Below are 19,143 nucleotides of genomic sequence, written 5' to 3'. Positions count from 1 at the left end.
TGGAAAATCCCATGGATGGAGGAGCCTGGTGGGCTGCAGTCCATGGGGTCGCGAAGAGTCAGACACGACTGGGCGACTTCACTTTCACTTTTCACTTTCATGCATTGGAGAAGGAAATGGCAACCCACTCCAGTGTTCTTGCCTGGAGAATCCCAGGGACGGGGGAGCCTGGTGGGCTGCCGTCTATGGGGTCGCACAGAGTCGGACACGACTGAAGTGACTCAGCAGCAGCAGCAGCAGTGCATGTATAAGGGCAGGGCGTATATGGGAAATCTCTATACTTTCCTCTCAATTTTGCTGTGAACCTTAAACATCTAAGAAATAAAGTTTTAACAAAAATTAAGAGTTTAATTTTAAAAAGAAAAGCCACACTATTAACATTGGAAACAAGCATGACTGCAGTTCTAGGTCCTCTAATGGAGAGAGAAGAATGCCCTCCGTATTTCATATTCTGATCAAAACGTGGCAGGTTTTTTATTCATGTTTGAATATTCCTCCAGGGATGAGACAATGAAGCACTTAAAAATGTGTTGTTGTCAATAATGATGATATTGATCGATCTATGGAGTTTAATCTACAGCTGATTATTCATGATGATAATGATGATAATGTTGATGATGATGGTATATGCTTAATAGATGGCTTCGGGCTTCCCTGGTGGCTCCGTGGTAAAGAATCCGCCCGCCAATACAGGAGACACGGGTTCAGTCTCTAATCTGGGTAGATCCCATATGCTGCAGAGAAACCAACCCGTGGGCCACAACGATCCTGTGCGCCAGAGCCCACAAGTCGCAGCTTCCAAGCCACATGCCACAGCGACTGAAGCCTGCACACCCTGGAGCCCATGCCCCACTGAAATGAGAAACCCATGCTGAAGGGTTAATGCGGCCACAATAGGGAAAGTGGAGATGTGCTGCTTGCAAACAAGATGTTCTGCCAAGGAGACGGTCACAGCCTTGAGATTGATGGTCCCTTGCAAATAAGGGAACATTCCCTTCTTGTGATAAGGGCTCTGGACAGACTCTGCAGAAGGCCGGAATTTCACTCCCCTTTGCTGTATGATAACATGTATGCACCTGCGCTGTACTGAAAAGGCTTATTCATGCAGTCTGGAATTCTGCCTAGGGGGGCTTTATAATAATAAAGCCCAAATAGTTTGGGCAGTTCTGTTCTGTTCCTCCGGCCGGAGTGTGTACGTGTCGTCTGTCCTTTGTGTGTGTCTTGTTTTATGTCATTTCACTCGTAATCTCCAACACCATGCACTGCAACTAGAGAGCAGTCCCCATTTGCCACAACGAGAGAAAAGCCCGTGCAGCAACAAAGACCCAGCACAGCCAAAAATGAATAAATAAATGAAATTATTTTAAAAAAGCTTAATATGTACCAGGCATAGAAATGACTTACATATGTTAGTTCGTTTAATAGTAAAAGAAACTGAGCGTTCATTTCACTTATCCGTGAAATGAGGACACTGATACATGCATATCCTAGAGAATCTTTGGCATATATTTCTTGGCACAGAATGTCTTGGTTGTACATTGTATGTACCTTTACTGAATATCCTCAATTGTTCTCCAATATAATTGTACCAGAGCTATCCTTGGTAGCTCAGACTGTAAAGAGTCTGCCTGCAATGCAGGAGACCCAGGTTCAAATCCTGGGTTGGGAAGATTCCCTGGAGAAGAGAATGGAAACCCACTCCAGTATTCTTGCCTGGGAAATCCCATGGCCAGACCATGGGGTCACAAAGAGTCGGACACAACTGAGCAGCTAGCATATAATTTTAACAGTTTACATTCCCACAGCAATGCATGAGAGATCTTCTTTCCTCACATTCTCACTAACACTTTCTTAAAAGTTTTCATCATCATCAATATGATAGGTATGAATATTGTTTTATTATACTTCATATTCATTTTCATATAATGAATCTGAGTACCTTTTAAAATTATTGTTCCATTTGCATTTTGTTTTCTGAGAATTGCACATGAACACACTTATTTGATTTTACATTGAGTAGTTTGCTTTTATTATGGATTTTAAGTTCTTTATTCTTGAGTCTGTTATGTTTAATTCACTGCTTGATTTTATTTGGTAATATTTTAATTTTTTCACACAGACTAGTATCGGAAATTGAGCTACAATTTTTTACATTGTCCTTAAATAGAGTGAGTATTATGATTATATATTCCTCAAAATACTTGTTGGGTAATTTTTCTCTGGATTCTTATGTACAGGATGCAAAATAAATATTCCTTTCAAAAACAGATGAAACTTTATCACTGAAAAGATGCTAGAGAATTGACAAGAGAAGACCTGAATTCCTTTATGCCTTAAGATTCTAAGACTGTTACAGAAGTATTCTTACAGAAATGTACAAAAATACATAAAAATAGTAACTACATTGGTTGAGGTCAAGCTCTCACATTCCTTCAGAATTCAAAAATCTTACATATAGTTGTGATATTTTCTCATAGGAGAAATGTCATGCTTCTATCCAGAAGAAACTTCAGCTCTAATAGAACCAAATTATTCTTTGATCTCTGTTACCAAGCCCAAACCAATTTTTTCTGTCTCCTATTGACATATATAGAATCTCAGGATCATTGTTAACCATGCTGTTTTCTCAAAATGTTTTTTTCCCTAACATTTTAATAAAATCTGTATTGAATTCTAATTTCAGTTTCTGTTCATTTGAATCCCCATGATAATAGATGTTAAATTTGGTATATACGTATTTTCAAACTTATTTCTAAGCACAGAAAAACAAATTATACATGTGTATATTTTACCAAATGTCAGTTAAAACTGTATTATCAGTCTGCATCTTATTTTTTTTAATGTATTATGGAAATCTTTCAGTGCCAACTTATATGGCTGCCTCATTTTTTAAAACATATATGTAATATTTCATTCTATGGATACACTTTTATTTAGTCAGTAGCCTATACAATAACATTGCCCATACATGTATTTGTACACTAGCATCAGTTTTTCCATAAAGTAAGATCCCAGAAGTCCGATAGCTAGGTCCAGTGATGTACACACGTAAAAATTTTGATAGTGCCAAATTTATAAGCCAAAAGGAAGATTCCAATTATCTCTTCTACAAATATTCCTCTGTTTCATCATATCCCTTCTAGCAATGAATTCTGTAAATATTTTTAACATTTGTTAATCTAATTGGCAAAGTATAAATAATAAGATCCTCATTATTATTTAAATTTTATTTTAATTGCTGTTGTTCAGTTGCTAAGTCATGTCTGACTCTTTGCAGGACTGCAGGACGCCAGACTCATCTCTCCTCCACCATCTCCCGGAGTTTTACTCAAATTTATGTCCATTGAGTTGATGATGTCCATATAAGAATGCATTGTCCAAATTTCAAAATTTTAAGACTTTTTATGAACTAGTCATAATTTTACTGAAAGAACGCATATAAACCAGGCCTTTCCCAGGGAAACAGGACTATATAATTACTCCAAATGTGATGCAGTTAAAGCATACATTAAATGAATTTTTTTCTTTTAATTATGTAGAGTTGACATTTGCTTATTTTCAAATGAGTTATAGGTCTTTTTTATTTGTAGGCACATTATAGATAGTAAATGTTAACCTTTTCTCTATATTCTGGGAGAATATAAGCTATAAAACATGGTTCAAAAAGTAGTAGGAAACATGAATAGACTAAATAATTACAGAAAAAATTTTTAAAGTTGTCAAAAATCTACCACTAGAAAGATACCAAACCAATATAGTTAGTTCTATTAGGCCTAAAACGATTTCCAGTGTCTGTTACATTAAACTATTACTAAATTTTTGAAAAGAAAAAGACAAAGCACTTTCAAATTCATTTTGTAAGACTAGTATTACTAATATCCAAGCCTGATTTTTTAATACCAAATAAGGAGACATACAGACTTTCTAAATAATATGCTAAGCTAATGTTAAAGGAAAACCTAAAACTACCCAGTAGGTTTTATGTTTAATAAAAGAACCTTAAACATTAAAAAACTGAGTATACTTAGTAAATGCAGTATATATATTAATAGATATTAGAAATGGATTTAATAATGTTGAATCAGTTTTTCTGACTTAAAGAAATGCTTGGTAGCCCAGGAAATGGAAAGAAGTAGTGTTACCATTATTGTGCATATATGGAAGTCCCCATTTATCCACTGTTTGCTTTCCATGGTTTCAGTTACCTGCAGTCAACCACAATCCAAAAATACTGAATGAAGAATTCCAGCGATAAACAGCCATGCATTTGAAATTGCATGCTAGTCTGAGTGACATGATGAAATCTTGTGCTGTCCCACTCTCTTTTGCCCAGGACATGAATTATCTGTTTGTCCAGCATTTCCACGCTATATACACCACCTGCTCATTGGTCGCTTAGTAGCAATCTTGGTTATCAGTATCACAGGGCTTGTTTTTAAGCAAACCTTATTGTTCTTAATAATGGACACACAGTGCAGGAGTAATGTTGCTGGCAATTTGGACATTCTCTTACTGTGCCTAAATTAAATGTTATCATTGTTATGTATGCATAGAAGATTACATAATATAGCGTTTAGTACTACTTATGTTATTAGGCATCCACTGGGTTTTTTTTTTAACATATCCATGGTAGATAAGAGAGTGCGCACTAAGTCACTTCAGTTGTGACCAACTCTTTGCAACCCCATGGACTATTGCCCACCAGGGTCCTCTGTCATGGGGTTCTCCAGGCAAGAATACTGGAGTGGGTTGCCACTCCCTCCTCCAGGGGATCTTCTCGACCCAGGGATGGAGCCATCATCTCTTACATCTCCTGAATTGACAGGCAGGTTCTTTACCACTAGCACCATCTGGGAAGCCCAGATAAGGAAGTACTACTACATAAATGTTGTATGTATAGATTATGTTAAAATATTTCCACAAACATACAGAGTAAAACACATTACTATTTAATAGTGAAACACAAAAGTATTCCAACTCCATTAGGAAAAGAATAGATATACCTAGTAACAGCATTACCATTTAATACTATCAATTCTAGCTAATACAATAAGAAAGATAAAAAATAGTGGAAAAGAAAAATTATAATATTTATAGATAATACGATTATCTTGCTGGAAAATCTAAGAGAAAAGTAATAGACCTTTATGTTGATTCAGCAGAGTGGCCAGATTCAAAATCCAATAACAATCCTACACACCAATATCCACTTATAAAATGTAATTTTAAAAGACCCTATTCCACAGTAGCAACAAATAAGCCTTAGAAGTTTACAAGACATAAGTGAAGAAAAACTATAACATTTTACCAAAGGGTGGACAGTGGGGAAAACACCTGAGAAGAGAGTCTATGATTCTGGATAGGAAAATGGACCTATAATATTTAACACAATTACCATCAAAATTCAAACTTTTTTACCAGACAAACTAAACCTAAAGTTTATCTGGACGAATAAACACAGCTTGAAGAAAGAAACTGGAGATGAGCGTTAGGAGGAGTACAGCATGATGAAGGAATTACCCTTCTACTCACATAAATGTACTATAAAGTTGTTGCAATTTAAAAGTTTGGTAGTGTCTCAAGAATCAATAGACTGATTGATAGAATAGAAGTAGACTAACTCTGAGTGAGTATTGACATTATGATAAAGGTAACATTTCAGAACACTTATGAAATAATGTATTATTCAATAAATGGTACTGGGACAATTAATTAGTTAGCTATAGGGTGGAAAAATTAAGTTAGATTTCTGTATTCATTTCTGATGACTGCTGTAACAAATTACCACAAATCTAGCAGCTTAAACCAACATAAGTTTAATCTCTTGCAGTTCTGGAGCTCAGAAGATTGAAGTCAAGGTAGTAGTAGAGTTAGTTGCTCAGTCATGTCCGACTCTTTGCCCATGGACTGTAGCCCTTGTGATCCCGTGGACTGTAGCCCATCAGGCTCCTCTGTCCATGGGATTTTCCAAGCAAGAATACTGGGGAGGGTTGCCATTACCTCCTCCAGGGGATCTTCCCAACCCAGGGATTGAACTCACGTCTCTTACATCTCCTGCATTGGCAGGCAGGTTCTTTACGACTAGTGCCACCAGAAGTGAAGGGATACATTCTCAAGTATGGGCAGGGCCACTCCTCCAGAGCTCCAGGGATAAGACCTGAGACCTTCCTTGCCTTTTCTAGCAGCTAGATTGCATTCCTCTCATTCCTTGGCTCTTGGCCCCTTCTTTAATCTTCAAGGCCAGAAGCATAACATCTTCAAAACTCTCTGCTCTGACTTTACTTTGCCTTCTTCCAATCTATGACAAACTCCCTCGGCCTCACTCCTACATGGACATTTGTGATTATATTCGGTTGGCCAAAAATTCGTTCAAGTTATATAGGTTCAAGCGTTTCCATAACATCTTATACAAAACCCAAATGAACTTTTAGCCAACCCAATATTTAGGACCTACCTAGGTAATTTAGGGGCTTCCCTGGTGGCTCAGTGGTAAAGAATCCACCTTTACCATGTCTCAATGCAGGAGACGTGGGTTTGCTCCTTGGGTCAGGAAGATCCCCTGGAGAAGAAGTGGACATTCCAGGCTTCTTGCCTGGGAAATCCCATGGAAAGAGATCCTGGCGGGTTACAGTCCATGGGGTTGCAAGAGTCAGACATGATTTAGCAACTAAACAACAAGATAATCCAGGCTAATCTCCTCATCTCAAAAACTTTAATCATGTCTGCAAAGTCATTACTGCCCTATAAGGTAACATTTATAGTTTCTAGAAATTAGGATTTGAATATATTTAAGGGTTATCGCTCACCCTACCACAATCTCTGACTCACACTATCTAAAAATAAATTCCAGATTGCTGAAAAATAAACCACAAAACTTGAGTAAATTTTTGGAAAATATTTTCAGGATTGAGGATGGTTAAGACTTGGGGTAAAAAAGACTCCCGGTAAAAAAAACTTTCTAACTCTAGACTAGAAACAGTAAGTAAATTTACATAAATAGTTTTAGCAGCCTTTATAATTAGAAAGTGACTCTCTTCTGGTTTTTAGCAGAATTCAAATTTCACAGGGTTAGTGAAGACTCAAATTTCACAAGCATTTTTCTAAGTGCTCCCACTTCAAAAAATATTTAAATTTGAATTATGAAGGAAATAATAATTTGTTCTCTAATAGCAAAGATTTTCCATTTATTGAGCTCTTTAGAAATTTCAGAATCCTAGAGAAGGAAATGGCAATCCGCTCCAGTATAGCTGCCTGGGAAATCCCATGGACAGAGGAGCATGATGGGCTATAGACCTTGGGGTCTCAAAAGAGTTGGACACATCTTAGCGACTAAACAACAATAACAACAAAATAAATACCTGAGTAATAGGATTTTGAATACTGCACAGCCCTGCTATTCTCAGTCAGCCTGTTACCACTAACATCCAAAAATAGCTTCGTGATTATACGAATATACATCCATTGCCTTCCATGGTTTCTTTTACTTTGCCCTAAACCAGTTGCAAGATGGTAATCTGAAATGCCACTCCAATATCAGAAAAAAAGAGATTAGATGGAAATATATTTCCTGTGGTTTTAGAGTACAAAGAATCATCCTACTCTCTGGTTAGTGTACATGTCTGTGGTGTGTAATAAAAATAAAAATGAACTTGCAAAAAACAATGCAGGATTGAAATTAGCTCCATGTGCTTACTGTGGTTCTGCATGATCCTCACTCATATCTAAAGACTTCATTGTGAGCCACTCCCTCTAGTTTACTGCACTCCAGACAGTCGGTGTTTTGTCTCTTGATCCAGCAAGTTCTTTCTGACCCGGGACACCTTACTTACTCAGTGAAAAAAAGAGCATTGTTTCACTGGGTCTTCAAAAGACTGATTCCTTCAGCTTTATTCAGGCTTCAGTCTATTCAGCTGTTCACTCAAATATCACCCAAGCAGAGGTCTTCCCTGTCCATCCATCCTAACAGTGCTCTTGCCTCCTATTCTCACTCCCATTAGTAACAGAACTGTCTGGGACAGCTGAGTCTTTTAGTTATCTGTGTCTCTCTCCGCAACACAAACCCCTCTGAAGGCTTTGCACTGGGTTAAAGAGGACAGTTTTTTTCAACAGAGTACAGTTTCTTTTGCCAAATGAATATGAGATATAATGCCCTCCTGTTTAAAGAAATCCCATGATCAATTATTTGGAAACATGAAGAACCCTTCTGTAATTGAATTTATGCAATTCTCTAATGTACCAAGCATTTGGGGATTTTCACATTTCAGGTTTTCTAAAATGGTACACACTTGTAAATTTATGCTTTGAAAATGCCATGATTTCATTATTACATTTTATAATGAAATTGCTCTGGAAGATGCAATGTGATAAACCCGACTCTAGACAATGACTAATATTTATTTGAAATGATGTTAGAAGACTAGAGAGAAACTACTATCACTAAATATCACAAGGGGAAACTTTAGGCCACTTATCATTCTCTTATTTAAGAATTTCAGAGGGACTTAATCTCAGAGGCAAAGGGTTAAGTTATACAAAATGATTTTATTGCTGTATTTTTCCTCATATTCTTAATATATTGAGTATTTTTATTTAGTCCTATGTTTTGAAAGAAGTTTAGATACCTAGGCCATGTGCTCAGCAAAGTGAAGTTTAGTTGAAGTAAAAATCTAGTGAAAACCTCTTCCTCATTTCTTTTCTCTGAGGTTTACTTACAAAGTCAGTGAGCGCAGCCTCCTCTTTCTGCCTCCCTCTTGCAGCAGAAAGAACAATGAACCAGATCTGGGTTTGAACCCTGACTCCGTCACTAGCTAGATGTACAAAGTCAGGCAAGTTTTGATCTTTCTCAGACCCAAAGTTCCTAAAAAGTATTAGCTCTTTTCCTCATTTAAAAATAAAACTGTTTTTTTAAAGGAAAAGAAAATACTTTCAGAACACTGCTTCTCCAGGTATAAATAAACTTTCTAACTTCTTTGTTAACAAAATCTCTGGGCTTGTTCCTAAATGTTGAAATTATAGAATCAGCTCCCTTAGATATCTTCTTAAACTCCTTAAAGTGTGAAAGCTCTGAAGTTTTTATATGCAGAGAGCAATCAGAATGCTTTGTTAATGTAGTCAATATATACATACGGAACTTGCCTTGCATTTGGCATGTGCTAGAGATTGTGTTAGGCACAAAATTGAGGAAAAGCCAAGCCTTCTCCTCAAAGACATCTTAATAAGAAGAGATAACCCTCTACATGAATATGTGTAATACACAAGGTAGTAGTATTGAAAATATGTCATATATTTAAAAAGATGAATATATTCAAATTATTGCAATATATTAAAAAGATTAATTTTTACTTTATTAGTTATATTAAATAATTCAAGACCATTCATTCACACCCCATTGTTATAGTTCTACTGTTTTACTATAAGCCAGACACTCTCTGGGCTTCCCTGGTGGCTCAGCAGTAAAGAATCCACCTGCTAATGCAGGAGATGTGGGTTCAATCCCTGGGTTGGGAGGATCCCTTGGAGAAGGAAATGGCAACCTACTCAGATATTCTTGCCTGGGAAATCCCATGGACAGAGGAGCCTGGCGGGCTACAGTTCATGGAATCACAAAAGAGTCAGACACGCCTTAGCAACTAAACAGCAACAACAATGACAGACACTCTTCTAGGTGCTTGGCATATATTAACTCATTAGATCCTCATACAATTCTGTGATGCAGTTATCATTCAGTTCAGTTCAGCTCAGTTACTCAGTCTGACTGTTTGCAACTCCATGGACTGCAAGCATGCCAGGCCTCCCTGTCCATCACCAACTCCTGGAGCTTGTTCAAACTCATGTCCATCATGTCGGTGATGCCATCCAACCATCTCATCCTCTGTCGTCCCCTCCTCCTCCCATCTTCAATCTTTCCCAGCATCAGGGTTTTTTTCCAATGAGTCAGTTCTTCACATCAGGTGGCCAAAGTATTGGAGTTGCAGCTTCAGCATCAGTCCTTCCAAAGAATATTCAGGACTGACTTCCTTTAGGATTGACTGGTTAGATCTTGCAGTCCAAGGGACTCTCAAGAGTCTTCTCCAACACCACAGTTCAAAAGCATCAATTCTTCAGCACTCAGCTTTCTTTATAGTCCAACTCTCACATCCATACGTGACTACTGGAAAAACCATAGCTACCATTAGCATCCTCATTTCATAGGTGAAAAGACTAAGGAACTAGGCTTAAGAAATTTGTCCACGTTTGTACAACTAATAAATAGCAGAGCCGGTCTTTGAATATAGACCAGACTTCAGGTCCAAAATTTTTACTCTATTATACCATCTCTTAAGATATTTCATAATATATCTTGCAAATGTATCAGTGTTTATAAAACTTATTTGTTCTTTTTTTCCAACTCCATAGTATTCCATATGGCTGTATTATACTTCATTAAATTAGCCCCCTAATATTGAACATTGATTGGCTCCTAAATTGTTGGTATTGTAAATTATGCATCCATAAATTTGATGGTAACATATTTTGTAGTGTAGTATATTGCTACCTACTATTCTCTGCAAGGCAAGTCTATGACTATTACAATCAAGGTATTCTTGACTACCTAAATTGGCACTACCCCCATTATTGCATCAACTCTCCTAGGTAGAAGGTAAATTTACTAATGAGAGGTGGAAACAAATTGGAGAAAATGGTAAAAGAAATCGCATAGAAGGCACTAACATTTGTGCTAGACTTTAAGATGTGGAAAAGCTAATTTATGCACGTAAAGCAGGTATGTATAGACTTCATAGGAGTGAAACAGTCAGACATTTTTCACAGACATTAGGATAATAGAATAGTATTGTACCTTAAGTGACTGTAAAAGTTTGAAAACTTAAAATTGAACAATATTAGCCTTGCAGTTAATAGTTAAAAGAAATCATAAAGCAGGTCCTACAAGAGACAGAAATAAATCTTCACAGTACCATAAAAAATTTCCTAAACCACTGACGTAGCACACTACCACATTCAAATGTGCCCATACAGCTGGAGCAGATACTGCCACAACAGTTGGTATAATCACAGATGGAATGATTGTAATAGAAGTATAAAAGCGAAAAAGAATAAAGCAAAACCAAATGGCCTTAAATTAGATGGTAAATCATTCAATTTTAAATCTTTGTAGTTCAGAATTCAAACCAAGGGCCCATGTTTGAGGAAACTAATGGAAAATTTACTAGAAGTCATTCAAAAGGCACTGAAAAAGAACGCTGTATTTATAATGGAAAAATATCTCAAATCACTTTAAAGTTCAATGTTAGCAGAACAGTTAGGGAAATCATGGCACCACAACTTGAATACTATTTTCTTAATCAGGACTTTTTGTTGTTGTTGTTGCAAGTGAAGGAATCCCTGTCAAACCATCTTAGGAATAGAATGAAAAGAAAGGCGGGGGTTGGGGTGGGAGAGATTTATTGACAAGGATTTCACTGCCCTTACATGTGAATGGATATAGAGACTCGAATGATACCATCAGGATTTTCTCTCCCGTCTTTCAGCCCTGCTTTTGTTCTGTGTTGGCTTCATTCTCTTGAACTGCAGATAAGCTGATGACATAGCTGCTGGGAGCTTCAATGTTACAAAGTCACAGTTTTGGTAACCCAAATGAAACAGAGTCTTCTAGACTTCACTTTCACTTTTCACTTTCATGCATTGGAGAAGGAAATGGCAACCCACCCCAGTGTTCTTGCCTGGAGAATCCCGGGGATGGAGGAGCCTGTTGGGCTGCCGTCTATGGTCACACAGAGTCCGACACGACTGAAGCGACTTAGCAGCAGCAGCAAATTCACAGGAAATAGCTTTGACTCTCCCAGTTTGGGTGATATGCCTGTCACTGAGACTGACCATGTGGCTTTGGAAAAGGATTATTATGACTGGTCAGGCTTGATTCACTTGTGCCTGGGGGGAGGACCCTAGAATCAAGTGACGAGACTAGAGGAGATACGGTTCCACAACAAAGGGGGTGCTGCTGCTGGAAGAGGGAGCAGGGTAGATAAAAACAACAAACGTCTGTGTCATACAGCAACAGTGAAAATACTTACTACAAATCAAGTGGAAAAAATAGAATAAACATTGCATCTATGGGGGCAGGAGGAAAAGGGGATGATAGAGGATGAGATGGCTGGATGGCATCACCAACTCGATGGACGTGAGTTTGGGTGAACTCCAGGAGTTGGTGATGGACAGGGAAGCCTGGCGTGCTGCGATTCATGGGGTCGCAATGAGTCGGATACAGATGAGCAACTGAACTGAACTGACGCTATGATCACAGCTCCATAAAATTTTGAACTCATATTGGCCTGTAGTGAAAGCAGAGTGGATAAATACAAGAACCACTGCCAAAGTAAGAAGCACTTGGCAGTAGCTCTCAACCAGGGATAATTCTGTCCCCACAACCCCATCCCCTGAACCCTCGAATATCTGACATTTTTGATTGTGACAAAGAAAGGAGTGCTATTCGCCCCAAATGGATAGACTCCAGTGATGCTGCTAAATATCCTGCAATGTCCTGGTCAGTGCTCCATCACAAAGAAACACCGGGCCCAAGATGTCAATGGGGCTGCTATTGAGAGAATCTGGCTGAAGTGTAACAAAAGTGAATTGGGTTTTGTTTGTTTGTTTTTTTATTTGACTGTGCCAAGTCTTCACTGTGCCATGTGGGATCCTCGCTGAGGCTTGGGCGATCTACTTCCCTGACCAGGGATGGAACCTGGGCTCCCTGCGGGGAGGGGAGCAGGAATCTCAGCCTCTAGACCACCAGGAAACTCCCAGAAGTGATTTGGTTTTGTTTTTTTAGTTTGTTTTTAAAAAAGATCTGTTGTTGTTTGCTCGATAGAAAGAAGAATGGAAAAAGAGGAAAGGAAGAATTAGAAAAGAAAGGAGAGAAAAGGGATGGAAGATGATGGCAGAGAAGATGATGAGAGAATCAGGGACATGAGGATATTGGAAATCAAGATGTCTTATTTCTAGTCCCACTTTTACAATTAACTGGTGGTGTAACCTTGACAAATTACAGACTTTTTGAGATTCACTTCCCTTAGTGCTAAATAAGGAATTTAGCTACTTAATTTGCGTCTGTGTTTCTTCCAGCTCAAATATTCAAACACTGTCTTTAATAGCTAAGCAGGTTCAGGGAAATCTTAATGATCTATGTGCTCATAGCTAGTTTTAAATTCCCAATTTCTTGTTATTACAGAAACATTATAGGATTTCTCCTTTTTATCAACATTTTTGATATAAAATAAGTCAAGTTGCCAAGCTAAAGAAGTTAGGCCCAGTAGTTAGGCTTCTTCTCAGGCCCTGGCAAGAGGAAAAGTAACATGTGGTCCATTTATCTTTACTCTTTTCTCCATAATTTTTTAGATTAAAACAGAACACATAGACCTGTACATTTTAAATATTCTGTTATGCGTAGGGGAACTACTTTAGGATAAAAAATATTAGAGACGCAAAAACCAAATGCAAAGTGCAAAACACCATTGGATCCTGCATTCAAAAAGCAACAACATAAGAAATATCTTGTGGACAATTAGTGGAATGAGGGTATGGACTCTGTTCACTAGATGATATTATTGCACTAATATCACCTTTTTAGGTATCATAGTGTTATTTTGGATAGGTGGGATAAAGTCCTACTTTTTCCCAGAGATGCGTGCTGAAACACCTATGGGTAATTGGGTGAAAAAAAGTCTTTTCAAAAGTATGTTTGTATTTGGACTAATGTTTGAATATTGAAGGAGCCTAGCATCCTTGGTTGATTATGATATACAATGGTTTTATGCATTGCTAAATTCTATTTGTATAGTTTTCAGCAAGGCTTTTGTATTAATATTCATGAAGGTCTTTTTTCGCTATTTATTTGGCTGTGCCGGGTCTTTGTTGCAGCAGGTGGGATCTAGTTCCTTGACCAGGAATTGAACCCGACTCCCTGCACTGGGAGGGCAGAGTCTTGTTGCATGTCAGTATATCTCAATAAAACTGAAGGAAAAAATAAAAATAAAAACTTTTTTAAAAAAACAGTATATATGTATCAAAAGAAAAATGTGACAAAATGTAAATATTTGGTGAACTAGGTGAAGAGTACTGATGTATTTATTGTTTTCTTCTTTCAACTTTTCTATGAAAAAAGGAATAAAGAGAAAGCACAGATATCTAGGATGTCAAGGTTGTAAAAGTTCTTCAAGTTAAATGCAACTTCTTCAAAGTACCTAATTGAGGATAGACTACAGCATGAATTGGAAAGCCTCAGTGACCTGCTTCACCCGCAGAAACTGCTGGTCTGCGTGACTGTGTGTTCCGTTGGAAGAGTCATCCACTAATACCACGGATAAAGGAAATGGATCATTAACTTAAAGTTAAATGTGATCACAAAGGAAATTTGACAATCGTGTCGGGCCTGATTACCGAGTAAACGAAGTAAACCAGAAAGATACACTTAGAACATTTTTCCAGGAAATATACTTACCCAATTATCCCCATTACTTATTTCCATATGTCCGATTTGCAAAGGAAAAAAATTCTCGAAGTCATGTTGAAAATCAAGGTAAAACATCTCATGATACTAAAAACTTTTCTTTATATCATCATGTGATGATTACTTCTGTATTAGAAAAACTTGATCTCTTCTGACACATGATGTTTATTTCATGGAAATGTTAAGTAACATTTCTTTTTCATACAGAAAGCTTTTTTAATCAGGCATAGAGTGCATTACAATTTCAGCATTATTTGTTGGCTAGCTTCTTTAAGAAGAGAGGGAGGTGAGACTATAGTTTACTGATGCAAGCATGCCATTGTATTCAATGGTAAAGGACTTCTTTCAAGTCGCAGACCTGGAAAGCCCATCCTTTAGCATAGCAGCTGGAGTAAGAAAGAGCTGCAAGTGATAGTCACAACGCCAATTAGTTGCAGAGATGGGACTCGAACTGTTTTTCCAAGTCACCCAATTAAAATGCTCAGAGGATTAGTATTTTAGTTTCTTGGGATCAATGGACTTCATTCTCTTTGAAAAAAAAAAGGTGACTAATGACATCTGCATTATCTTTCAAAACAAATTTTTATATCTCAGCAAAGGTAGGAGGTAGAATTTATCTTCAGATAACTTTAAGGTGGGAGTCCAATATTACCCATATGCCTCCCTGATGAACGACTATTGGTCTAAAATACTTTATATAATAATGCAGAGGATTAAATAAATTGTTATGGGCCAACTTAAACCAATCTAAACAGCTCCATTTAGGCTATAAATTTCTCAAGGGCAAGGACCATATTTTATCTATCTTGGTGTCTCTGTCTACCTAACAGAGTGCCCTACAGTTTCAATAAATGCTTTTAGTGATCATGCTTGCAATGAAAATAAAGAAACATGCTAAATCTATCAACCCAGCAGAATTTTTGGATGATAATGAAGTTCTTAACCATCATTTGCTATCGCCTTAGTAAGATTCTATTGTTTGAAGAGTTTAGCAAAGGTTATAAAATTTAATTAACTCAGAGAGAGTGAAGAATACTTGAGAAGATTTTATTTTCCCTTCATAATTGCAATCGATATAATAAAATTGTCCTCAAGCAGTCATTCCTGTCACATTAGCATATACAGTTACTTTGAAGTCCCAGCTGATATATTCTCCCATTGTTTCATGTTTCTTGACTGTTAAGGTTAATAGGAAGGGCCCACATTCATTAGAATAAAATTGCACTAAAAATATAATCTGACCCAATTAGTAAAAGAAGCTCTTGTCTGGGATAAGTGGCAATTCCAGCTGTAGGCAGCAGAGGTAGTTGTTTTCACAGAAAACATGAGATACTAATTGCTCACACTTAAGTTTCTCTTCTAATTATAATTTCAAATATTAAAATCTTATAATTATTGATCTTAAGCCTTATAATTCCCCCTCTCTCTCCTTTTGCCCTTTCTTTAGAAAGTATGTTTTGCTCTAGGTAAACATTATCAATTCTCTTTTGTTTACTCAGTGTTTAACTTTCTAATTGGGTCCTCAATTACTCTGACAAGCATAAGTATCCCAGGGTGGACACTACCGTAATTATATCATTATTATAAAATGACTGTTTCCTGTTGCTCCTGTAAGAAGATTTTAAATAAAATTTAACAAATATTTACTAAATAATCACGATGTACATGGGAAGGTGGCATGGGAAAAATAAAAATGAACAGATGTCTGCTCCAGTATAAGAGGTTTAGAGCAAGAGCCTGGGGATAATGAACACGAGACATTCACCTCTGGAAACCATTTGATTTCAGATCCTCTCATGTGACCATCTTAGGGCTGTTGAGTCCCGAGATGAGACTCTACTGTCAATATTTAAAAGGACAAGACCAAATTCATGTTGACTTATTTGGTTCCTTCTTTCTCCCTGACTAATGTTGCTGCCAGAGCAATTAGTTTTATTTACTGCATGATGAGTGGAACTCTGGGTGAGTTATTTAATTACTCGCACTTTCAATATCTCCAATAGTAAAATGAGGATAATCACACCAACGTTAGCGGATTATTGTGGTGATCAAATGAGGTATGGAATGTGAAAGTATCCATGCAGTGCCTGTTATCTATAGGTGCTCAATCAATATTAGTTCTTCTTCTTTTGAGTGTCTCCCGGCAGCACACCTACCGAATTGGCATTCTGGACCACAGGGAAGTATGTGTAACATAAATGATAACACTAGGCTGACGCCAGTGATAATTCTAGATGCGACTATTAAGATTTTGATTTTAAAGCTTCTCTATTGAATAATCTTTTTCTAATTAATTGTTTTCTTTTCCCTCTGCTGCCCTTACTCCTCAACCCCTATTATCGCGCCAAGAATCCTGACAACCCAAGGCTCATTTCTCACTGAGTATCCTGCTTTCATAAAGTTTCACTCGTTAAAAAAATTTGGAGCTATAAACCCAGAAAAGTACACAAATGTTTAAAAGAATAATTTAGGCGGTACCTTGAAAGCAAAGACAGAAATAGGATGAATAGCAATTTAACATATTTCATTTTTCTGATAAGTGGGAAATTGGGCAAATTCCTGAGAGAGAACAAGTAAATTTGATCATTTTAAGTATGGTAAAAATCATTTTAAGACACTGCCAAAGAATCAAGAGATGGTGATAATGCCGTCTTCTACTAGGCTGTGTTTGTTTTTATCATATTCACGATGAACTGTAGCATTTTTATTACATTCAGGTAGCTACGAGCTTGTGCTATCTTCACATGTTTGAAACCTTAGTCAAATCAGTAAGAAAAGCCCATTGTTTTAACCTCTTTATTTAATAGAGGAGACAAATAAATAATTCAGCCAAAAACTGGTGTCTGTTACATTGACCATGCATTCACTTAAAAAGAAAAGGAGAAAAATCCCTGATATATATGACATGAGATCTATAATGGGCTATACTGGAGAAAGCCTTTGTTTTGTCTTGATTAAAGTAAATGAATTGTACAAAATTGAGGTAGCAAGTACTAACATAACTATAACATTTGGGAATATGTTTATTAAAAACATATTCCCAGATGTATTTTTATTTGGTGAATTTTTTCCTAACAAGATAATATTTTACAGTAAAAATGTATGACTCCATTTAATTTTTTTCTGCTGAACTCAAGGGAAAACAATTAAACCTATCAATTACTAGAGTTCAGCAATACTAAAATAGCTAAACAGCTGCAGTGATATTGATTAATTAGTCATGAAAATGTAATTTTGATGATTTAACATTACTTAGTAAAGGGCTTAATTTCCTATCTAAAAATTATTATCTCCAATGAGAAAGTCTTTCTCCAAATAATTTTGTATTTTGCTATGTAGTAGCAAAATATTACTTGAAATGGGTGGAGGCAAAAGTGGAATAACTCGCTGAACCCAGAAAGTCGTAACATTTCAATATAATCTAATGAGTAGAGTGAATCAGTAATGCAGAATCACTGTCGACTATCTCTGCTCCTCTCCCTGGCACCACAGTGAAGCACTGAGATTGGAATATTGAGCATTTCAGGCAAGAGCCAAAGTAATTTAAATTTTTATTGCTACATTTAGTCCTCAGCTTTAAACAAACCAGAAGAGAAGAACCCTCAAAAAAGTAATTTACTGAATCATGGTTTCAATCAAATCACGAAAAATCAAATGGCAGTATTTGGCTTTCCTGGGTTCTTTCTGTGTTGCTAAGACATTAGACAGGTCTGACTGACAAGCAATATTTTGTTCTCTTGACAAGGCTGAGGATAGGGGCATGAAGGCTGAGGCTTCTTTTTTTTGTAAGTAAGATGCCTTTGCTGCATGACCCTCTTGCTTTAATTGCCCATGGAATGATTAACATTGGTGCCAGACTTCCAGTCCACAGGCAACTCAATTTGGTGAGGCTCTAGTAAACTTGCTAGGCAGCTTAGGCCAATGACCATCAAAAATTCTGATTTCTTGGAGAAGCCATTGAAGAATAAAGATTTTGGTCATCAGAGTAACACACCACACACCACACACATACACACACACACACACACTCACACTCACACTGCATCAGCGGTTTTTAAACAGCATAACCTTTTTATTTCCAATTGAAAATTTAAAAAAAAATATTTAAAGGAACTAGGTATGTTTGGTCTATAGGAGATAAGGCATTGGGTGACGTAATAACTGTATGTCTGTAAATAATTTAAAAGGCTTCCAGGAAGAAAAAGGATTAAGCTTTTTCTGCATGACTACAGTAGAGAATTCGGATTAGTGTGTGGCAGTTTGAGAGTGGAAGAGACCCATCTGATATATACGTTTCCTGGCTGCCTTAGCAGGACTGGCTTTTCTTGATAAAGAGTGAATGTCCCGGCACTTGAAGTCGGTGGTCATGGGCCAGGCGTGAGGGAGGTGGAAAGATGGGAGGGGGTAACCGTGTAAAGATGATTTCAAGCATTGGAAGTCTCAAGCATTTGAGTCTACTCTAGTTTGGAAAACCTAAGAGTAATTCTGACTTTAATAAAAATAACCACGGTAGTCATCACTATCTCAGAAGAGAAAATTAAATCTGGCTTATGATAAGTTAAAATCCAATGAAAATACCAAAATTTTGTCATTACTTTAACTTTCACTTTTTATTCTGTCCTCTTTCATTTTCAGAAATG

Source organism: Capra hircus, chromosome 10 (genome assembly GCF_001704415.2).
Source record: "Capra hircus breed San Clemente chromosome 10, ASM170441v1, whole genome shotgun sequence".
Lineage (NCBI taxonomy): Eukaryota > Metazoa > Chordata > Mammalia > Artiodactyla > Bovidae > Capra > Capra hircus.
The sequence above is the reverse complement of the archived record's forward strand: the minus strand, read 5'-3'. Positions refer to the sequence as shown.